This window comes from Amblyraja radiata, chromosome 20 (assembly GCF_010909765.2).
Source record: "Amblyraja radiata isolate CabotCenter1 chromosome 20, sAmbRad1.1.pri, whole genome shotgun sequence".
Classification (NCBI taxonomy): domain Eukaryota; kingdom Metazoa; phylum Chordata; class Chondrichthyes; order Rajiformes; family Rajidae; genus Amblyraja; species Amblyraja radiata.
This window is the reverse complement of record NC_045975.1, coordinates 13,994,360-14,016,796: the sequence shown is the minus strand read 5'-3', so window position 1 is coordinate 14,016,796 and position 22,437 is coordinate 13,994,360. Positions and strand designations below refer to the sequence as shown.

The window sequence follows — 22,437 nt, the reverse complement described above, 5'->3', positions numbered from 1 at the left end:
GGAGAGAAAACATGTTTTTTGGGGGGGATTGGAGGGGGGGGGGGGGGGGTGTTAAATAAATCATTGTATGTGTTCTCGTGTGTGTGTTCAACTGCTTTTTGACATGGGTAGGGAGGGCGAGAGATTCCAGTGGTTGCTATCCGGTGCCAGCTGAAGGTCCGTGCAGTCTTTCTTTTCTGTTGAATTAATTTGATTCTATTTTTGAAACTCACAGTGTTTCTAAGGGAGACCTGGTGACGCAATGACGTCAATGCAGGTCAACAAGACACTGGAGGATCGGAGCAGCACCGCCAGGGTCTGGCTACTGTCAAATACTAAAACTCCCCACACATCCAACCCATCACACCCGGCTGCTACCCGAACATGTTTGTCGCCCACAAAATAGAAAGTATAAGCTAGCCGCGGACGGGAAAGGAAAAAAAAATGCAGCCTAAACAGACACACGGTGAGAGGTGAAATACCGCTTTGCAGTTGAGCGAATATTTGAACAGCGAGATAGTAATGTCCGTGTTATTTGCTGGTTGTTTTGCTGTTTCGTCTCGGTCGAATCTGGCACCGGACACAAAACGGGTCTGTCTACTAAGCATGCAGACTATCCCGTGAATTGCAGGCATTTGCTGCTGTGCACTTAAACGATTTCATTCTGTGCATTTCAAAGGTTATGGGGAACTCGCGTCGCCCGGATAGGAGAAATTCTCCGAAAGGTAGGCGTGTAGAATATCGTGCATGAGTGTGTGTGTGTGTGTGCGTTTCGTATTTTTTTCAATAAAAAGCGTGCTCCGGAGGGCGACGTTTAATGGTAATGTGCTTGATGCGTGCATTTCATTGTTTTGGTATTTACAAAACAGCATTATGGGTTTGATAACATTTAAAACGACATTTGATCGCATCCTCAGATACATAGTGTACTCTGTCATGACCATATCGCTGCGTCGCGTACTTGGCGAAATTGTGCAGGTATGTATTAGTTCACGGTGCTCTTTGCAAAATATTCATTTAATAACAGGAGGAGACGAGATCCAAACCCGACGAAACGAGGGGACTTGATGTAACAGCCAAAGTACCAACCATCCACTGCTACATTATAAAATGTGTTGTTATTACTCTTCACCTACAGGTACTGTTTGAATCAGTATTTTGTTTTGTTTTTCTGGTCCTTTACAGCTTTAACAAAAAATGTATGCTGACTGAGCTCAATGTGGGTAGTGAACCACACACTCCTAGTGACTCACTGATGGATGAGATTTCTTGACACCTCCTTGTGTTTTTAAGGATATTCACGCAGGTATCCATATACCGACGCCACTGCTCTAAATACAGCCCCAATGTTATCAGAATGTTTACGTATTGGCAACTTTTGATAACCACACGTACAAATATGTGTGCAGAAGCATTTACTCACGCAATGCAGTAAATGTCATTGGTTAGGATTGTCAGAAATCAGAACTAAATACTTTTTTTAATTACAGTCAGAGTCACAAAATTGAAATCACATATGTGTTGCAGAACAGGAGGTCGTTTACATCATCCAGTGCATATTCGCTCTTTGAAGGAGAAATCCAGTCAATCATCGTCCCTTCCCTCTCCCCACAGAACTCCATTTGATTTCCTTTCAGATATTTATCCTGGTCTCTTATAGAGTCATAAAGTGATACAGTGTGGAAACAGACCCTTCAGCCCAACTTGCTCACACTGGCCAACATATCCCAACTACGCTAGTCCCACTTGCCTGCGTTTGGTCCATAGCCCTACAAACCTGTCCTATCCATGTACCTGTCTAACTGTTTCTTAAACGTTAGGATAGTTCCAGCCTCAACTATCTCCTCTGGCAGTTTGTTCCAGACATCCACCACCCTCAGATTCCTATTAAATCTTTTCCCCTTCACGTTAAACCAATGTCCTCTGGTCCTCGATTCACCTACTCTGGGCAAGAGACTCTGTGCATTTACCCAAACTAATCCTCTCAATATTCCTTTTCTACACCTCTATAAGATCACGACTGAATTTATTTCTAGGCACTCCATCAGTGCACTAGACCCTAACGATACATTGTGTGAAAGGATTTTGCCTCACATCACCTTTTGTTCTTTAGTGAATCAATCTCATTTTATACCCCAATTTTCTGATGTCTTTACCCTTTGGAACAGTTTCTCCCTGTCTGCCCAGTATATACCCCTTATCTACATCTACCAGATTCTCTTGCAACCACCTCTGTTCCAATGACAACAACCACCATTTCTGCAGCAGCACACAGCTAATGTGAACTCCAGTTTAACTTTGCCCATGTAATGGATCTATTGAGAAAAAGAAACAGCTTGTTCCACCAATTAATATGCATTCAATGGGTGCATCTTGTGCTCCAGTTTTAGAATCAAGATGTTCTGCCCCCTTTCCTCCTGTTCAGAGATACTAGAAAAAAAGCTGCAGGCTCATTTTTTTATTGGCCTGGTAGAATCACAGGGGTCGTTCCCTCTGCATACCAACATCAGTAGCAAAAGAAGAATGGCAGATTTGCATTTGGGTTCTTGTGCTATCATTCAATTTTATTTTGATCAAAAGCATTGATACCCACAAGGAAAGGAGAGAACCCTTAAAATAGGAGCAGGAGTGGGACACCAGGCCCCTGAAGTGTGTTCTGCCATTCAGTTTGATCATGGCTTGTCTCTGCCTGCTTCAACTCCTGCACCAATTTCGCATATCCCTCAGCCATAAGAAATGATAAGATCAGTAAACTGCCTATATAAACACCATTTATAGGCAGTCTACTCTCTCGAAGACCTCTATCCATGGTGTATGAAATTATGTTCTATACTTGTAATATGTATCTCTTCTTCCTTTCAGTCCAGAGGTAGATCTACACAAGAAGATCTCAAGGGATATGCATTACTTGTAAGGGTGGATGTGACTAAAGGGTTCTGAGAATCTGTACTAACTACAACAGAAAGAGACACAAAGGGATTTAGATTTTAAAAGTTGGTTCCTTTATTGAAAGGGCATTCAAACTTAATTGAGACAGTAACAGAAGCTTACAAATCACAGTCATCTTTTGACAAATGTTAAGATTGGAACTTATTCTATGATGCACTCAAGCAAAAATGCCAATATCATGCAAATAACAACAGGTGTATTTAGCTGGAGTAAGTCAGTGGGTTAGGCAGTTTCTCTAGAGAAAAGGAATAGGTGACATTTCCGGTCGAGACCCTTCAGACAGAGGTCTGAAGAAGGGTTTTGACCCGGAACATCACCTATTCCTTTACTCCAGAGATGCTGCCTGACCTGCTGCATTGCTCCAGCTTTTTGTGTCTGTCTTTGGTTTAAACCAGTATCTGCACTTCCTCCCTACACAACAGGTCCAGTTATTTAACATATTCAACGTTACAATCCTATAACACTGGTGTTATCAACAAAAATGACATCAAGTTGCAAGAGAAATTCTCCCAGACGGATTAGCAAAAGCTTTGCAAGAGAGACACGTTTTAAAAAGCACATTAACGAACAAGAAGGTGGCATGTATTAGATAAGAAATTCCAGAGCCGAGGGCTAAGGCAGTGAAATACACCACTGATAATATACTTAAAATAGAGATATGGAAGATCTCAGAATTGCCAGAGCAGAATTATCTTGAATTCTTTATGGATTGGAGATTGCAGAGTGGTAGAGTTGAAGTTATGGAGGAATTTAAATACAAAGATGAGAATTGTAAAACAGATGCATTATTGGACTAGGAACACGTGTAGATTAACAAACAGATCTTTACTCAGAGAGTGGTGGCTGCGTGGAATGAGCTTCCAGGGAAGGTGGTGGAGGCAGGTTCGTTTTTATCATTTAAAAATAAATTGGATAGTTATATGGACGGGAAAGGAATGGAGGGTTATGGTCTGAGCGCAGGTATATGGGACTAGGGGAGAATACGTGTTCGGAACGGACTAGAAGGGTCGAGATGGCCTGTTTCCGTGCTGTAATTGTTATATGGTTATATGGTTAGATGGATGAAGTTGTGAATAGGTGCGTTTCAGATGAAGAGTGGGAAAGAAAAGGCCATCTAGGAGAGTTTGGGAATTATTAATTCCAGAGACAATAAGACCACGAATGAGCATCTCAGCTGAGGAAAAGGTGAAGCAAGATGAACAATGCTATCTAGAGGAAGTTGGCAGCCTTAGTGTCAGTGGAAGCTCAACTCATAATCAGCTGGAGAGATGAAATTGTGATTCATTGGCCTTTCATTGAACACAAATCGTTCTGGATAATAATCTGATTCTAATAAAAACAATCTGTAGAAAATTGCTTTAAAATACCACATGAATTTTGTGGGAAGAAAAGATAAGAATAAATTAGATGAATAGTACAATTTTAAAGAGTGTACAGGAGAGTAGGTACTTGAACAACATGTGGTCATCTTTGACAGTGGCCGATGACGCCATGATAACTATCTGATTCATATAAATAGTTGAAGAAATGTTAAAGTACAGTTGGAGGCCAATATGCTTAGGGAAGGGGGGGGGGGGGTCTACCCAATAGATCACAATTCTAGCCTTAATTTCATAGCCATGCAGATCTTTTCGAGTACATATCCAGACACTGTTTAAAAGAGGACCTCTGCCTCTGCACGTCTTACACTTTCAGACTAAGTTCCTTCTGAATGCACTAATACCCCTAATTTCCACATTCTGAAAGAGTCAAAAGACACCAAGGGAGATTTTAGCAGAAAGGGGAGACTTAATTAATATGGACAGTGGAACGATTATGGGGCTGTTCCCCTTTGCGAATAATCCCCTCTGAGAGCAAGCTGCCAGGATATTTTATTGTTCAAAGTGACAAGGGGTCCTAACAGAGTAAATAAGAAGAGGGTACCTCCAACGTGGAGAGGGGCAGAAATGAGATATTTTAGATATTTGCTGTGTTCTGACTTGAATGAAAAGATAGAGATCAACGATCTGATTGTAACATTCAGAAGGGGAATAGATACATATTTGGGGGAAACTGGCCGAAATAGGCATAGGGGCAAGAGCAGAAGATAGGAATAGTTGGTTAGTTCAAACATCCAACACTTGCAGGATGTGTTATATGGTCTTCGCTGCTTCACGGTTCTGATGGAGGCACTTTGGAACTGTGTGGAGTGATATTTATTGTATCCTTGGTACAATAAATGAGCTTCCAAAAAATAATATTGCGATCAACAAGTTAAACTAACAGTTCCACATTTAACGATCTATGGTATTCTTGTGATTTGGCGAGTTCATCTCCCAGAAATGCTGGACTTCAGCACCACGATCAGCTACCACGGTTGTATCAAGCATTTTCGAAGTCCCACCCAGTGTAGACTACGAGATCCCATCTTTCGTGTTTCCAATGTGCGCGTAAACTGTTCAATATATAGACATTTCACTGTTTTTGGAAACTCTCAGAAATGTAATAATTCGCAGTGGATCACGTTGTCATATCATTGACAATAACACTACTGAGTGCGCGTACTTCTATTCCCGAGTTATAACAGTTTACTAGTGACAGGATTTGAAACAACTAAGCGCAACATAATAGTTTTGATGACCATCACATAATAGACACAAATAATATACTAGTATTTTAGCCTTCCTCTCCAGTAAAAGTATGTGTTTTGATGTGCTCCGGGCTTCCTTCGCCGCTGCGTGCTATAATCCATCCTTTACATGAGTATTGTAATCGCCTCCACGACTTCGTACGTGCCTTATCTGTGTACTGCAAAGTTCGTAATTATAAAAACAGAATGGAAGAACCAAAGACACCCGTAAAGCTGCGATAGTCTGTCTAAATAGAGAAAGCACTTTGGATTTCCCCACACGTTGAAGCAGGAAGACTTGCTGTATATGTGCTGTACACCTGTGCACAGTGGGCTTTCTAAACCACACACTCGCAACATAATACATCTTAATATACATGTTTCTGCTTATCGTTGGTTTTCAGTGTTTCAGGGGGAAAGAAAAACATTGTAACTACATGTATTTGCTGGGTACATGCTCGCTGTCCGTACAGTGTTTGGACGATAGCGTTTGTGAGGAACTTTATTTAGTGTTGTTAAATGTGATTTTGCATCTGCTGTCGATGCAAGCGAATGATTAATTACTCATTAAAGGTCTTTTGTGTCTTTGCATTTTCTTTGAATGTACCACAAAATCATTTTGAAAATTGAACATCAGAAATACACTGCGTGGATGTGTCTAAACTCATATGTCGGGGCCATTTAGTAAATCTCTGCAGTCGACAGCGTCTCATTTCAGAGCATGGACCTAACATTGGTTTAAAGAGTCTTAGCGTTCAATCAGGTTATTCTGGACTGTTTATTGACGGTTGTATATCATACAAGTGCTTTGAAGGTGGGGACGCGATCATGTATCTAACATTATAGAGGTGGTAAATACTTCTGTTGGGCTGCCTGTTGTCATATTAGAGGGGAATGCGTTCAGTGTTTAGAAAACACGTCATTGTGTTGTATCTTTATGGCTTGCATTTGCTTCTTCTGTGAACATAGAGGTAAAGGGCTTGAAAAATAACACGTTACGTGATGAAGATTGTCTTTTACCTTTTAAAAAAACATATAAGAATGAACCTGAACCTATAAACTACAAAATATAGAAGGTGGCTGACGTGAACAAGAAGACTAGTTTTTCACATTAATGTCGCCTGTCTGACTGTGAAGTACCTTGATTAAAAAAAAAAAAATTGGCAACTACATAGAGAGGGCATTCTAGGAGGGCATTGAACATTTTTATTTCAAATGCAATTTTAATTCAGGGTTTTCTCCCTGCAAAGCTCTGTGAACTGATTCCGTGGGAGACTAAGCGAAGTGCGTGGGCGCAGAGAATAGAGAGGCAGAGGCAGAGCTTCAGTTATTTGCGTCACTGCAGGAGACGGTGCTGTTTGCCTGACAAATAGAGAGAATTAATCCCTACTTTATCAATATCTGTCTCCACTCCGATGCCCAAATACAAGAGGAAAGGTGCAGCTGGTGATGGGGTGTTTATATGGGCAGGTATCTATCTGTTCCCAGAAAATAATTGCAAGTTAAACCATTCCCACTGGCGACACCCAATCAATCAAAGCGCACCCCTCTTTCCACCTAGGCGAAGTTACTATGACCATTTTTATCTTAGCTGTGAGCTTAATGCAAATGTTTTAGCGCTGGGAATCTGTATTCTCCAAAAGAATAGTCTTTTTTCTGATCATCTCCAGCCCCTGAAGAGACTATAAACGTGACGTCAATGGGAGAAGACTGACGCGGCCAAAAGAGAGGAAAAACTCAACCATCTGAGCACAAGCCACATAGAGCAGCTTTAATCACTCTCGTTCTTGACATTTCTAGCTTTAAATGGACGCTACAAAGGGCAATTATCTCCCTTTTATCCCGACACCTCTATAGCAATAAATAAAGGTATTAAAAAAAACACGCACAATATTGGCTGGCGTGTCATAATGCTCTGGTGTGTGTGTGTGTTAATGTTGTTTTTCCACAAGTACTTCCAAGGAACATGCATTGCAGTGCGCTTGCAGTGTTGCACGTAAGGAACTTGCTGCAAGCGGGTTGATAAATATATATAAATATAAAACTACTTGCAGGGAGGACCTCATATGTACGCAGATACACAGCTCGGGTGAGATGTGCAATAAGAACGGGAGTGTTAAAAAAAAGGCGTTGGGTTTAAAATCTCTGCAATGATGTAACTAAAGCGGTCAGATGCAAGTGGTGCAGAGATGGTAGGGGAAAAAAATCTCAATGTTCACTTAATGGTTTGTACGTCACGTTCCAGCAAAATGCCTCTGTGAGTAGTTTTTTTTGAGACCACATGCTAAAAATAGCAGCGGGGTTTGATCGCACTCCAGAAATAGACGGAGGGATTCACTTGTATAAAAAGAGAGCGCGGGTGGAGGAGTGCCTGAATGCGGCTGCTATAAATGCAACTCAATCAAGAAATTAATTATTGGAACCCTTTTTCCCCCCCTCAGCAGATCAACCTTAAGCGACGGTAAGTAAGAGTTGCATGCACCGTTATTTCAAGCTTTATTCTTTGTAGGGGAAAAAAATGTTTTCTTTACCTGAGGAGAAACGTTGTTCACAAGGGTATTCAGAAGTAGACTGCATGCATACCTTTTAGCGTCTGCACATCCTACATGGTAGGTAGATAGAGAATCTCCTGAACGTTATATTTGTGAATCAATCGCGGTCGGGTCGCGTTCTCCGTCGGCGCTGTTGAGTCTCGTGTATTTTCTGCAGCTGAACGGAGCGGACCAGATCTGTTCCAAAGACAAGCCACAATGAGTGTAATAGTTTGTTATCACTCCTGGTTGCAAGCAGTTTCCGAGAAAGCTGAATGTGGCGAGCAACGAGGGCAGCAAATAGGTCTCCTGTACAATACATAGTGTGATGGACGGTTTGAAGTGGCAGAATTATAAACTCGCATGTTTTAAGATTTCAAATACCAATACCACTATTAACTATCTATTATAGTATTACTCCGACCTGGAATCTCAGATTATACTCGATAGGTGGTCGTGTTGGCAGAGTGTGTAGCAGTATATGGGGAGGGGCGTTATTCTAGAGCGTTTACATTCTAACTGTTGTAAAAACTTTTTCCTAAGATGCACCAAGCATCGTTTTCCTGGAGTTTTTGCACAATCTTTGTATTTTAACACCGGTCCTTTGCGCGTTTCCCATCCAATTCCATTTTCAATATGGATTTGGTACATGTGTACATTTGTCTTTTCTTCCCGCCTATACCTTTGAACCCACTACCGTGTAGTGGTTTACAGGAGAGGAGTCTATAGGGTGCTTTATTTAGCTCCCATCTCTCGCGTCATCCTTTATTTTTGTCCCACTATGGCTCGTTCCACCGTGCATCACACTTCCCCTTTCACTTTGTTGTTCTTAGTCATATGCCGATAAACTAAGTGGGTGGAATCACTATTTTGACGACGTTGTTCTTGAGAAGCTGTATGGACCGAACTACATATCCAAGCGCTGCCACGGCCGACACTAATCTGACCCAGTGCACTCGACGATGCTGCTGGCAACAAGGTTGGGATGCATTACTACCATATATTAAACCACATATAGGGTAGGGATGGGAAATATCGACAAACACAAATTGACATCGGTCTTCCAATCAGCCAGATTGCGGTCACTGCTAACTAGTCGAAAATCTCTCTCTCTCTCTCTCTCTCTCTATATAGAGAGAGAGAGAGAGAGAGAGAGAGAGAGAGAGAGAGATTTTCGACTAGTTAGCAGTGACCGCAATCTGGCTGATTGGAAGACCGATGTCAATTTGTGTTTGTCGATATTTCCCATCCCTAATCGATATTTCCCATATATATATATATATATAATCTATCTATCTATCTATCTATCTATCTATCTATCTATCTATCTATCTATCTATCCCTCTATCTATCCATCTATCCCTCTATCCTCTATCCATCCATCTATCTCTCTCTCTCTCTCCCCCCCCCCCCCCCTCCCCTCCCCTCTCTCTCTCTCTCTCCCTCTCCCCCCCCCCCCCCCCCCCCCCCCCCCCGCCCCCTCTCCCTCTCTCCCTTCCACCTCGACAATATGAAGATATTTGGAGCACGTAGAGTTCAAACATAAGCATAAATTGATTTGGTTCGAAATGCACAATAAGTATTTTGACTGCATGAATCTTGAGCCAGATGGGAGAAGATCTGCTTGTCCACGTAAGCATCAAGTAAACACATTGAAGCCATTGATATATGCGAGGATGTGTATCTTACTCAGCAGTAAAACTCAAATCAAAATTAATAATGTCACGGGTATATTTATGGAATGTTCGCGACAGATCCAATGCTAGGCAGCAGACACATATAATGGAATCTACTGCAGATAGGAGGATAGTGAGACAAATACGCATCATCGAAGCAAATGTGCTAGTCGTCATCCAGAAACATACAAGGTAAAAAGGACGTGCATGTAATCTACATTTGCAGACAGCAGTATCATTCCGTAAATAAACACACGCTGACTAATTTGCACCAACACCCACCTTATGTTACAGACCCGCGGCGTTTACATGGTCATAGTGAGCAACGTATAACAAGCCAGCCAGCGCCAACGTTCAACAATCCGTGGCTGTATATGCTCTGTTACCGAGGGTGCTGTATATACGTGTTTACTAGTTTGCCAGATAGAAATAAATAATCAAGCGCATCGTCTCCTTCTCAGTGTCACGGTCTGGAGGTGCCTTTCCAGCGCTTCGTTGCTTCTTTCTTGGTGTAATTCAGAACCTCGGCTCATTGTTATTAGTATATTAAATAATTCAGAGTGGCGATGTGAATTCTCCACTCCGATGAAGGAACAGCATGGTTTCAAAGTCGTGACTGTTAAGTGAGTAATCTGCGTGGATGCGTCATGGCTGCAGTCACAGTTCACTCGGAACTGAGGAAAATCGTGACTTTCTTGATACGTTCCCTAAATGAAAGACTCCCAATCAGAACTTTGCCAAACAAGACCGCTGCGCGTCGGGGCGATCCGTTCGGGTTCCTTTTATTATCTTCAACAATTGGAGGAGGCTGGTCCCTGAATACATAATTACTGAGATCGTGACCCTCCCACACAGTATAATAACTTATATACTTTCTGTGGGGGGGGGGGGAAACATTTTTAGTTTACAATTTCTGCCGACGCTCTAACGTGCTAAACCCAAGGCTGAACGAGGAGCATAAAGGTAAGCTGCATCAAGACTATTCCAAATCATTGTTCTTAGTCATTTTTCTTTGGTGCTTGCATTATGTGTGGACTCATCATAGTCAGTCGTCACCTGAATGGTGACCTCAAGAGTCCTCCTTATTTTTTAAATTAAGTATGTTAATATAAGCTTTGGGGCACATCAAAGTCAACTACGATATTCCTCTGCAAACCTTGACAGAAAGACGTCTTCCTGGTGCAGGTGATGTTTAAAAACAGTGGGGTTTTTTCTTTGTTTGGAGAGAAGTACAGCCTTTTGAAACTGCGCCGTCTTTACGTGTAACTCAGCCTGGAACGTCGTATGATCAGACAAAGACCACCGCGCCGCAGAAAAGAGTTATTACTTATCATTAAAACTTCACCCGCTCTTCTGGCTTTCCCCGAGGCCCACGTTGCACGTCCTGCAAACCCCCTTACGTCTGAAGAAGGGCCTCGACCCGAAACATCACCCATTCCTTCTCTCCAGAGATGCTGCCTGTCCCGCTGAGTTACTCCGGCGTTTTGTGTCTGACTTCGGTGTAAACCAGCCTCTGCATCCCCCCATCCCCCCCCGTCCCCCCCCCCCCGTCCCCCGTCCCCGTTGTTTGGGACTTTCTCCCGGGTTCTTGGCGAATGTGAGCTCATGTATATAAACAGTGACACCACACTGTCTGCGGTTGCTCACCCTCCAGCTCCAGTTCACGGCCTCGCTGCTGGTTTTTGGTGACCAGGCGTCGTGCGATCCTTGCCTCTTCGCCAATGGCCGGGGGATTGATGTCCGCCGCGGAGACCTGTTTAATTGGGAGTGTGTCTTGTTTTGAAAGGGGGGTCCTTGAAATGAGCTCTTTCCAGATTGGATGATGACGATTCGGTGGATACCAATGAGCTTGCGCGCCAGTCTCTATTTATTTACTGGTCAGGGCGCAAGTACCTTCTTTTACGCAGCGCCACCGGTCTGCAGTACAGACTCCACTTGGAAAAGATCGTGATCCTCGCTAGGATGGAAGTCAATCTCTCCACCATCTCGGCTCTCTCCTTCCGTATACACATATAGACACATCTACCTTGGTCCCTCGCTCCATCTCCTGCCCTCTCTTTCTGTGTGTGAGTGTGTGTATGTGCTGAAACATAAATAGCTTGCTCCACGCCGTGTCTGTGGGGTGAAGCAATGAGGGAAAACCTGGATGGTCAGGATGGCGATGGATGTGCTAGACCTACAGTCAGCGAGGAGCGGACCCCTCCCCGAGTCCAACGCCAGCGATCGCCTCTCCACCTGAACACAGCGAGCAGTCAGTCTCAGCATCTGCGCCTCCTGTAACACATCGTGGAGTGTCTCAGCCTTCCCCTCTCTATCTCTCTCTCTGCTGAAACAACCGGATCCCCCCGCCGACGCCGCCGCCGCCGCCAGTGGACCTTGTCTCTCTCGAATCTTTTTGCGGTCTGGGCTTGCTGTATGTAACTATGTAGCCAGGAAGCCCTTACCCCAAAAAGCATTTGCGGGAGACGCTGTCATCGAGGATGTTCTGGGCGTGTGTGAGGATGGGGGGGTGGAGAGGGGACGCTGTGGCTGGCAACTACGGGCGCCGCCGCCGCCGCCGCCGCTACTCTACGGGAGACCGGCCCCAGCCTCCGCTCGCCAGCCGTCTGCAGCCCGTCTCAGCAGCTCGCCGGGCACCCTAACTTCCCAGCAGCTCACACACGACCCCCACCCCCCCTCTCTCAGCTACCCTGCCCAGAACTTCCCCATCCCTCAAGGTGGCACAGATAAGCCAACGGTCAACAAATCAGCCAGGCGCCGCCAGAAAGGAGAACGGACTTTTTAAACAAGAGGGAACAAAAAGTTTCTTTTTTTTCTCTCTTTCGCAGGAACATCAGTCCTTCCCAAATAGCGTCAATAAACAGTTCATTCACAGTCTGCCGTTGACGAGCTGTGTGTGTGAAAGAGTCGGACAAAATGGCTGTAAAAAGCCCACATTCAAAACGTAGCGATATAGCAAACTCCGACAGTGTTTGCAGTTTTAGTTCATTGCTTAATCAAGATAAAGGGGAAAGCCAAAATACATAAGGAAATGGTGCAAAAGTTCGAAACTTTTCCAATAAATGATGACCCAAGGAGTGCATGCCACTGTTCGCGGCAATGTGCACGGCTGGGCTGTACAATTCCCGTCGTAGTTCAGCCGTATCCCTTTTATTTAAAAAAAACTCATTTGTAATTGTAAAGCTTCGCTTCATTGGGTTAGATCGTCTCCCAAAGCGGCCTTACTGTTAAAATAAAGAGATGGTTAGGCTAGCACGGTTCAGCGAAAGCAAAGATCGAGACGATGCCTGCTACTCACTACACGAGCCCTGAAGCTTCGAGGGTTGCTGTAGATTATAGCAATAATAGAGGCGGCTTGCACCGTGCAAAATTTGACACCTTAAGAGGTCCGTGTATGTACATCGTGAGTGTATGGTCCAGGGAGCGTTGTAGTGAGACAAGTTCCATTTTAATTACTTGGGGAGTTGAATAGGGGAATTTAAAAAAAGTGAAATGCTATTAGACTTAAAGAGACCAATTCTGTTCTTTTAGTATAAGACTGGAAAATTGGACAGCACGTGTATAAGGGGTATCGTTCTATCTATTTCTAATTTAAATGATGTCTAAATAGTACATTATTTAATGCTGAAAATCGATATTGCCTATCTTGCTGTGAAGCCTTTGTTGAAGTTCAAGAATGTTACTTGAATGAGACATTAAAGGTTGAGTAAATAGACCTTCAGTAAGTACCAGGGTAGGAAGTTTTGAATGTACACAGGGACTAATAAATGGTGAGTTTGGATGAGGACAATAAAGCAAAAATATGTATGTGGGTTATTTTTGTGAGACCTAGTGGAAGTTTATAGTGAAGATGACTACTGACAGATCAGCTGTATGTTTGAGGTAACAACAACCTTCACTGTACAGTGTTTAAGAAGGAACAGCAGATGCTGGAAAATCGAAGGTACACAAAAAAGCTGGGGAAACTCAGCGGGTGCAGCAGCATCTATGGAGCGAAGGAGATAGGCAACGTTTCGGGCCGAAACGTTGCCTATCTCCTTCGCTCCATAGATGCTGCTGCACCTGCTGAGTTTCCCCAGCTTTTTTGTGTACCTTCACTGTACAGTGATGTTTTATGTGACACGCCATCCTCTATCGGACCAATTAGCACCCATTTAAAACGATTAAACGAGTTTGTCGTCCTTCCACTTCCCCATAACAAAGCTAACCAGTACAGATTCTGACTTCTGACTGAACCAATATAGATCCTGGTGTCCTCGGCAGTTTTAACTTACAGTAAGCATAGATACAAGAATTACAATAGATGCAAGAAGCTGGAATATCTCAGCGGGTCTGACAGCATCTCTAGAGAAAAGGAATAGGTAACAGAATCAGTCTGAAGAAGGGTCTCGACCCGAAACGTCACCTATTCCTTTTCTCCAGAGATGCTGTCTGACCCGATGAGTTACTCCAGCTTTTTGTGTCTATTTTCGGTTTAAACCAGCATCTGCTTCGATTTAAACCAGTTCCTTCCTAAACACGACTTGTAATGTTTTGTTGATTTGATTCTAAAAAGGGGAAAATAACTGAAAACCATATCAAGGAAGTGATTTAAGTAATACAGAAAAGGCAGAGTAATATGAAAGCAAAATGTTTTATTCCTTGCATGCCCATCTCAAGCTAAAATTATCTAGTTTACAAACTTGCAACTTCCACACCAATTATGAAGATATTACATAAGAAGTAATGGACTTACGTCTTAGCATATCAATGCACAAAACAACCAGTTTATAGCACATTTCAGAAGGTCATCACGAAGATGTGTTGTAACTGTATGTAGATTGAAGTAATTGCAAACAAAGGTACTAACGTAGCTTTGTATCTAATAATAAATATATATTTACTTTGTACCATATATAGCAGGAATGTTTATTCTAGAAAAGGCATTTGCCAATTTCACTGAATAATTTTGATGTCCTTTCTATTTAGAATTTCTTATCCTCATCTACATCACCCACTCTCATGCTGCCAAGGATAGTACCCTGGCCAGTAATTATACTGTCTTCCATAGATGCCACATTGCCTTTTATTTTTCTTGCTTAAATGTCCTTCTGTCCAATAACGATTTTAACGTGGTTTGCTCATCATCTCTCCAGTGCTTTTTTTTCAGCCACGCTCATATATTTTCACACAACATAGGAAGCCATTGGGCCCATCAAGTCTATGTTGGTTCTCAGAGTAATCCCATCAATTCTATTTCACCGCTTGTTTTCCTGCAACCTATTCTCCGTCACACACCCATTAAGCTTGATTTTCCTATTCATTCAACTGCACGAGGCATAGTTTGGATTAACCGATTACCCCAACCAGACAGCAATTCTTTGTGATGTGGGAAAAAGCCAGAGCTGCCTTTCTGGAAACCCACACAGAGAAGTGCAAACTCCACGAGGTCAAAATTGAACCCGGGTCAATTGAGTTGTGAAGCACTAGCACTAGCAGGATAAGTTAAGAGGTGAAGCTCCTTGAACATAAATTTTTGCATATATATATCTATATATGTGGCCAATTTGAACTCAATCTACCCTGACCACGAATCAGATCTATAGTATTTAACCTGAGAATCAGTGACTTACTTATGGAACACAGTATCTCGGTGTATCACAGTATCTGAAGCTCGGAATCCAGCACATCGGTTCTAAGCCAAATATCCCCAGGTTGCAGTTACAGTCTGGGTATGTTGTTGCACAAACCTTACCACTCTCCACAATCTCACACAGTTACTGAAACAACAGTTCACTTGCTCTGCCATCTCTATTTTATTTTAACGTTTTATTTATTTAGATCATTAGTATTCTTAAGATTTGGAATATTATCATTACATTATCTATATGCACTTTAGTTTTTAATCTGGTTAGTAATCTTGTATGCATTACTAACTCCAGTTATGTACTTTTAGATCTTTACTGCAGTTTAGGCCACATCTCATGGGTTCTTATTCAAAACTATAGCAAAAGCAACATTAAAATTAACCTCCATTTTCTTTCAGGTGATTCGGGGCTTATATTTCAGAACTGAAATGTCAGCCATGTGATCTGAGGTAAACAAGTGGTTCGGAGAGGTGAGATGAGAGTGGTTGATAGGGGGAAGGAATTCTAAATTGAAAGAATGTTAATATTATATTCAGTGCTATTGTAAACGGGTCTCTTGGTGTGCATAGTGTGCATAAGCAGCAAATGCGGACCGATCCTCCAGAACATTAATGTAGTTGGTGGAACTATGTCAACTAAAAAGGCTTGGATTTTAGGCCTTCTATATTTAAAAATGCACCATTTGGACAATCTAGCAGTTATTATTAGAATTACTTTTTTTCTACACAACAAATATGTTCTCATAACATAATTTCATTTTCTTACTGTACATGTACCATATTTACAATGTCTAAACACCCCAGATTAAATTTGTGTTTTTTAAATTAATGAATTTATACTGTCTCCGCAACATGGTTATTTTCAATATTCAAGCTCATATTATTGGTAGAACTTAAACTTTAGTGATCCACTAGAAAATAACTTGATTTTTAAAAATATATTAATCACAGAAAAACTTGCAATCTATCAGAGTAATTAAATCATCTTTCTTCTCAGAAATAAATGTGTAGCCAACATTATACTGGAAGATTTTTTAAGTTCTGAAGAATTTTCCATGTTTCATTTGTGCTACGCCCCTGTAAACAATAACTTTATAACCTAGTATTATCTCTGCAGGCACACAGGCTATCTTTGCAATGCTCTGTTTTATTATTTAACCTACAGATGGTGTACACATATTTTAAAAGTCAGGATATCTGGAAGCGAATTAGTGTTGAAAACATTATATTTTTAAAATTGAAGAAACTTGTACTGAAGAAATTATAATCTCACAGAATCCAATGACAAAATCCAATGTCGTAAGAAACATAATATGGGTCAAACCTCTGCAGACATTTAAGTTTGTTTAATTAGTTTGACGTATAGTATGTTCACTAAATTATTCCTTTTTACTCTGTGTAATCAATAAATCACCATGGGAAAATTATTATATTCTCTGTTGATTGATCAAATAATAAAAATAACAGACTTTAGAGACATTTCATATATGATGAAGATTATGGCATAACTGTCTAGTTTCGGCTTTCTTGGTGAAGTAGCTCCACATTTAAGGTTAATGTTTTATAATACCTTATGCTATTTTAGGACTTTTGCACACATTGGACCATAAAACTTTACAATAATATTTTGCATGTTTGTACCCAATGAATCAGACCAACAGTTTGTTGACAATAGTGGTGCAGTATATTTAATGCTCAATGAACCCAAGATCATTGCAAGAATCTATAATCCAACACTGGCTTATACATAAAATTGACACCAAAAGCTGGAGAAACAGCGGGTCAGACGTCATCGCTGGAGAAAAGATATAGCTGATGTTTCGGTTCGAGACCCTTCTTCAGACAGTTTTCAGGTTTATACAGTATTATTTGCCATGTCATGATCACGACACATTTCTATGTGCAAAATAATTCAGCAATTGTATCAATTGAGACTAATTCTTCATAAAGTTATGAACAATTGTAGAAATGCCCCTCTGAAGACAGATTAATGAAATAATCTCAGGAATTCATGTTCAAATCAACCAGGCTTAAAATAAATACAGCTCTCTTGTGTCATTATGTCAAACGTTATCATTTTCCATGCATTTTAGTTGAAAAGAGGTTCGAACTGAAATTTTGGAATTCATCTTCTAAAAACCAAGTAAAGGTTTCTGGAAGTCATTTTGTTTAGCTCTGAAGTTTTAAAGTTAAAATTATCTTTAAAAATTGTTTCTCTTTCCTATTAGCTACTATATTTATTTTTATCTCCATGCAGTATATGTTCATATGTATCCTGCTTCTGAAATTTGGTCAGATAAGGTTAAGACTTATATTAACATAGAGAATAAACGTCATACTTGCACAGAATGAGCGGCACAGTGGAGCAGTGATAGAGCTGCTGCCTCACAGCACCAGAGACCCAGATTCGATCCTGATCTCAGGTGATGTCTGTGTGGTCTTTACACATGTGTTTCCACTCACATCCCAAGGACGTGTGAGTTTGCCGGTTAATTGCCCTCTGTAAAAAAAATTGCCCCTAATGTTTAGTGAGTGAATGAAAAAATGGGATATCATAGAACTCGTGTGAACGGGTGATCGATGGCTGGTATAGACTCAGTGGGCCGAAAGGCTGATTTCCATAGTGTACCTCTAAACTAAACTAAACTAAACACAGAAATTGTGACAACTTTAGAATCAAAATGTTCCTTGGAAGGAATCAGGTAAGAACAGATATATGATACAGATTATTTTGTGTAGTTTCTATTCTAAATGTCCTGCAGACACCAACTGACACATTGTAGACACAAGAATATGCAGATGCTGATTTACAAAAAAAGACACAAAGTGCTGGAGTAACTCAGCGAGTTGGGCAACATCTCTCGAGAACATGGATAGGTGACGTTTTTGGTCTGGTCTAAAGATGGGTCCCGACCCGAAACGTCACCTATCCATTTTCTCCAGAGGTGTTGCTTGACCCACTGAGTTATCCGGCACTTTGTGTTACTTACATTGCTGCTCTAGGATACATTTTAAAAGATTTTATAACTTTAAAACTAATGACACGTTTACTTCAAAAAACATTTTCTCTGACAGTAACTGGTATTTTACGGAATGAGCCTGTATGCTAACTACTTTTGGATGCTTGGATGAACAGAAATTATGATAGAGAGATAGTTTTGCAATCTAACCACTATGCACAGTTGAAAAAGGTAAATCATATTTTGAGGAATAGAATCCTACAGCTCTTTTCCTTTTTGATCTACACACACTACACTTTTCCTTATTCTTTACTATCTCCCCCCTTATTTTATCTTATTTTTCTCTTTAAAAAATAAAAAATGAAGTTGTACAGAGAATGTATTCTGTTAACATATATTAGGCACCTGTAAAAACATACCACAGTATTGTACTTACTTCTAATAAAATATATATTTTTTAAAGAATCCACAACTAAACGTTTCCCTTTCTTGTTATAAAAAGCACAATTGAGTGATTAATAATGAAAACAAATATGATTTGTATACGATTTATGCCAGAGCATTGAAATGTGGAGTAAATTTGCTTTCTGAGCTGCAAATATAAACGTTAAAATTTGTAGATCCTGTAAAGTAACTGTTTTGCTTTATAGGTTTCCACAACTCTTATTTTGGGTGGAGTAGCTAATCTTTAATATAACTCCAATTGTTATCAGTACCCAATAATATCTATGCTGTTTATGTCGAAAAACATATTTGTCATTTTTCCCTTAAAATAAAAAAGAATTAACTCTTTACAAGATTCAATGAACTAGCTATTCACCGAGGATATATTACCATGATGTTACGATATATTACAAATGATAATTGAGTACCACACACAAGTTCCAAACAGAATGGTAGATTGCCGTAAATCGTGAACGATCTAGGTGAAAAAGAAATAAAAGTATCTAAAAATACCTAGAACATTACTTAAAAGTTGCATATTAGTAACATTCTTGCAGGGACTAAGAAGTGTTAGAGTGACGGTACCTAAATGACAAGGCCTTGTAACATTGATTCTGGACGTCAGATACTGAAGTAGGCAAGGGAGTTGGGGGATGCAGGGTGGGGTTGAGGTAGTGCAAGACTGAAGGAAGAGACCACAATCAAAATTAGACCAGAATTCTTCCCTTCCCAGATAGTACTTGCCACAATCCATCTTTAACCAAATTGAATACAATAACTGACGTAATTTGAAAGAGAATCCCAAATAAATAATATCTGGGACAATCAGCAATAACATTGATAGTAATTCATAATTGCTCTAAAGTTTTATAAGAAATGATGAAGTAGTTCGACTTAACCATTTGGCTGATCATTTATAAAGACTGGGAATAAATAAGATTTGGGGGGTATTTTTCTACATTTCAAACAAGTGATTTAGTGAGAAACACCTATGTAATGAAGGCAGGTGAGAGCAATTGACTGTAATATTTGTTGATTTCTTGCTAGGGCACAAGCATATCGGTTTTATTTGTACTATGTTCTTCATGGAAATGCCATTCCGAAGTATTTATTCTAAGTGATGTCAAATAGCATCGTACCTTTTCTGAAAAGAAACAAAGAAAGTAGGAAAGGTTATGATCTAGAATTAATAGAATAAGTTAATTGAGAATGTATTTTTATGTTTTGGTCAAATGTCTATAAGAAGGGATGGAAGATACCATTGAATTGAGCTGGCTTTTTCTATTTAAATCCATTTGTCTTAATTTACTGATAGATGTTGTAAATAAATGTACTTTCAATTCTTAAAACAACCAATTTTGCATAACATAATGTAATTACCTTTGTAAATCCATGAGCAAATTGTAGTTTATGACAAGATTGTTATTCATTTTAACCCCATAAAGGCACTTAAACTATATTCTTTTGCTAATACCCACCATGTGATTTATTTTTACATCGGCGATGATAAATGGTTTAAAAAAAAAGGTAATGGAAAGATCTATCATAAAACTCAGATATTCTCGCTGTTCTGTGAATACTTTTCTAATTGTTTTCTTAGCTTGTTACCAATTGAACTTTTTTTCTAGGTCAGAAAAGAGAATCTATTTAGGAAAGCTATGGAGAGACAAGGCATTCGAATTGTTTCTTTTTTAGGTGAAACAAATGTCTGTTACCTGATGAAGATGATATTTTCAAGTTAAATAAATGGTACTAAGGAAATTAATGCCACAAACCCGTTATTGTGATCCTCACCTGAATATAACATGAAACCTACAATAAATTGTGTGCTTTGAAAATTCTGCTCCTGGAATTTTAGAATGATTTGCTTAAAAAGGTTAAGATTAAATGTTTTGAAGGAATAATTTCATATTTTTAAATTGAATAATTTGTATTAGCATGCTGTGAAAGAAATGTGTATACATAACATCTTCAGATAAAGTTTGTTTACCTTAAAGTCGTGCCTAAAGTGTCAGTAACAATACATTTAAGGTTATTTCCTCACATTATTAAAAACATTAGCACTAAAATGAGAGAGAATATTGCATGTGTATTGCAGTAATAGGCTCATAGGCTCCAAAGCCACACTTAGCAAAATCAATAACCCCACTCTCACCATCGACGGCACCACTGTCTCCCCATCTCCCCAGGCCCACACCAAATCCTGGCATCACATCACTCCAGTCCTCAAAAAACTTCACTGGCTTCCCGTCTCCCACCGGATCACCTACAAAATCCTGGTCCTCACCTACAAAGCCCTCCACCATCTGGCCCCCACATATCTCATTGACCTCCTCTCCCCCTACCAACCCTCACGGTCCCTCAGATCCACATCAGCCGGTCTCCTCTCCATCCACAAGTCCAACCTCCGCAGTTTTGGGGACAGAGCCTTCTCCAGGGCAGCTCCCAGGCTCTGGAACTCCCTCCCCCAACTGATCCGCAATTCCGTGTCCCTCCCCATCTTCCAGTCCCGCCTCAAGACCCATCTCTTCACCTCTGCCTATCCTTAGCCCCACGTCCCCGTCCCTTTTCATCTGTGCATTAATTGCCTCATGCTGTGTTTTGTATTGAATTCTGTCTTTACTTTGTGTACTAGTCATGTCTCTACTATTTATTTCATTCCCCTTACATGTTTTTCCTATACATGCTCAATTTTTGTAAGGTGTCCTTGAGACTCTTGAAAGGCGCCCATAAATAAAATGTATTATTATTATATTATTAGTAATATTGTTGTGTGAGTTTTGCATGATTTATATAGATTTAGTTTTAAAGTGATTTTATCTGAAAACTTAGGGAAGAAATTGCTTTACATGATCTGTTTATAAATTATATTGAGCAGGAAAATAGCAGACGTATCTTTTTTGACCTAATTTTGAATTAAGTAATTTAGAATGCAGAAATACTGCATTAGGGTGTTCATGAATGAGGGAAATGTACAATGAACTAGTCTTGTTCCTCATTGTGGATCTTTTATTATTTTCCACTGAGAAAGTTGAGAGGACAAATCTATAATTTCACCTTCCCTACTGCCAAACGACCTTCTGCTGTTCACCATAGAAACATAGAAAATAGGTGCAGGAGTAGGCCATTCGGCCCTTCGAGCCATGATCATGGTTGATCATCCAAAATCAGAACCCCATCTTGGGTAAATTATAGAACGAACACTTGGACTAGACAGCGGCCAATTGCTGCAGCCCATTGAACTAGTTTTTCAGCCAATTTTGATGACTTAAAGGAACAAAGATGAAAAGTAGGAAAAAAATTGAAAGAGGGAATATTGGTATCTGTGTCATAAGTTTGTTCTGTTTCTTAGGCAATCGCTCACGAACAAGGATGACTTGCTTCCTCTTCGGCTCCGTGGTTTTCAGGATGACTGATAAGGTAAACCATGAGCTTTGTGACAGTTGTGACGTCTTGACCTGCAAACACTCTTTTACCCTGATAGACAATGGCAATGATGGGGCACTGAAAATAATGGTAAATCCCATCATAAATGGCTGTCTTTAAACAGTACATCAATGTCTTCAAGTAATGGGAGGCAATTTGTGGTTTCTGGGGTCTCAGTGTGGATCTTTGTTTTGGAGATTGGTGTTGTGGCAATGGGAATAGATTGGGATATTGGCTC

General features: G+C 40.5%; 2 long non-coding RNA genes across 3 annotated transcripts; both read left to right on the top strand.

The window, feature by feature from the left end:
* Positions 1-269: 269 nt before the first annotated feature.
* Positions 270-7,441, top strand: LOC116984631. Of its 2 annotated transcripts, XR_004415088.1 has the most exons (4): positions 270-452; positions 659-704; positions 1,007-1,117; positions 7,207-7,441. It is a non-coding gene; the product is annotated as an uncharacterized LOC116984631 (long non-coding RNA). The 2 variants fall into 2 exon arrangements; XR_004415089.1 differs by lacking the exon at positions 1,007-1,117.
* Positions 7,442-7,871: 430 nt separating this feature from the next.
* Positions 7,872-22,193, top strand: LOC116984445. The gene is made up of 3 exons (XR_004415022.1): positions 7,872-7,997; positions 15,769-15,840; positions 22,126-22,193. It is a non-coding gene; the product is annotated as an uncharacterized LOC116984445 (long non-coding RNA).
* The last annotated feature ends 244 nt before the right edge of the window (positions 22,194-22,437 follow it).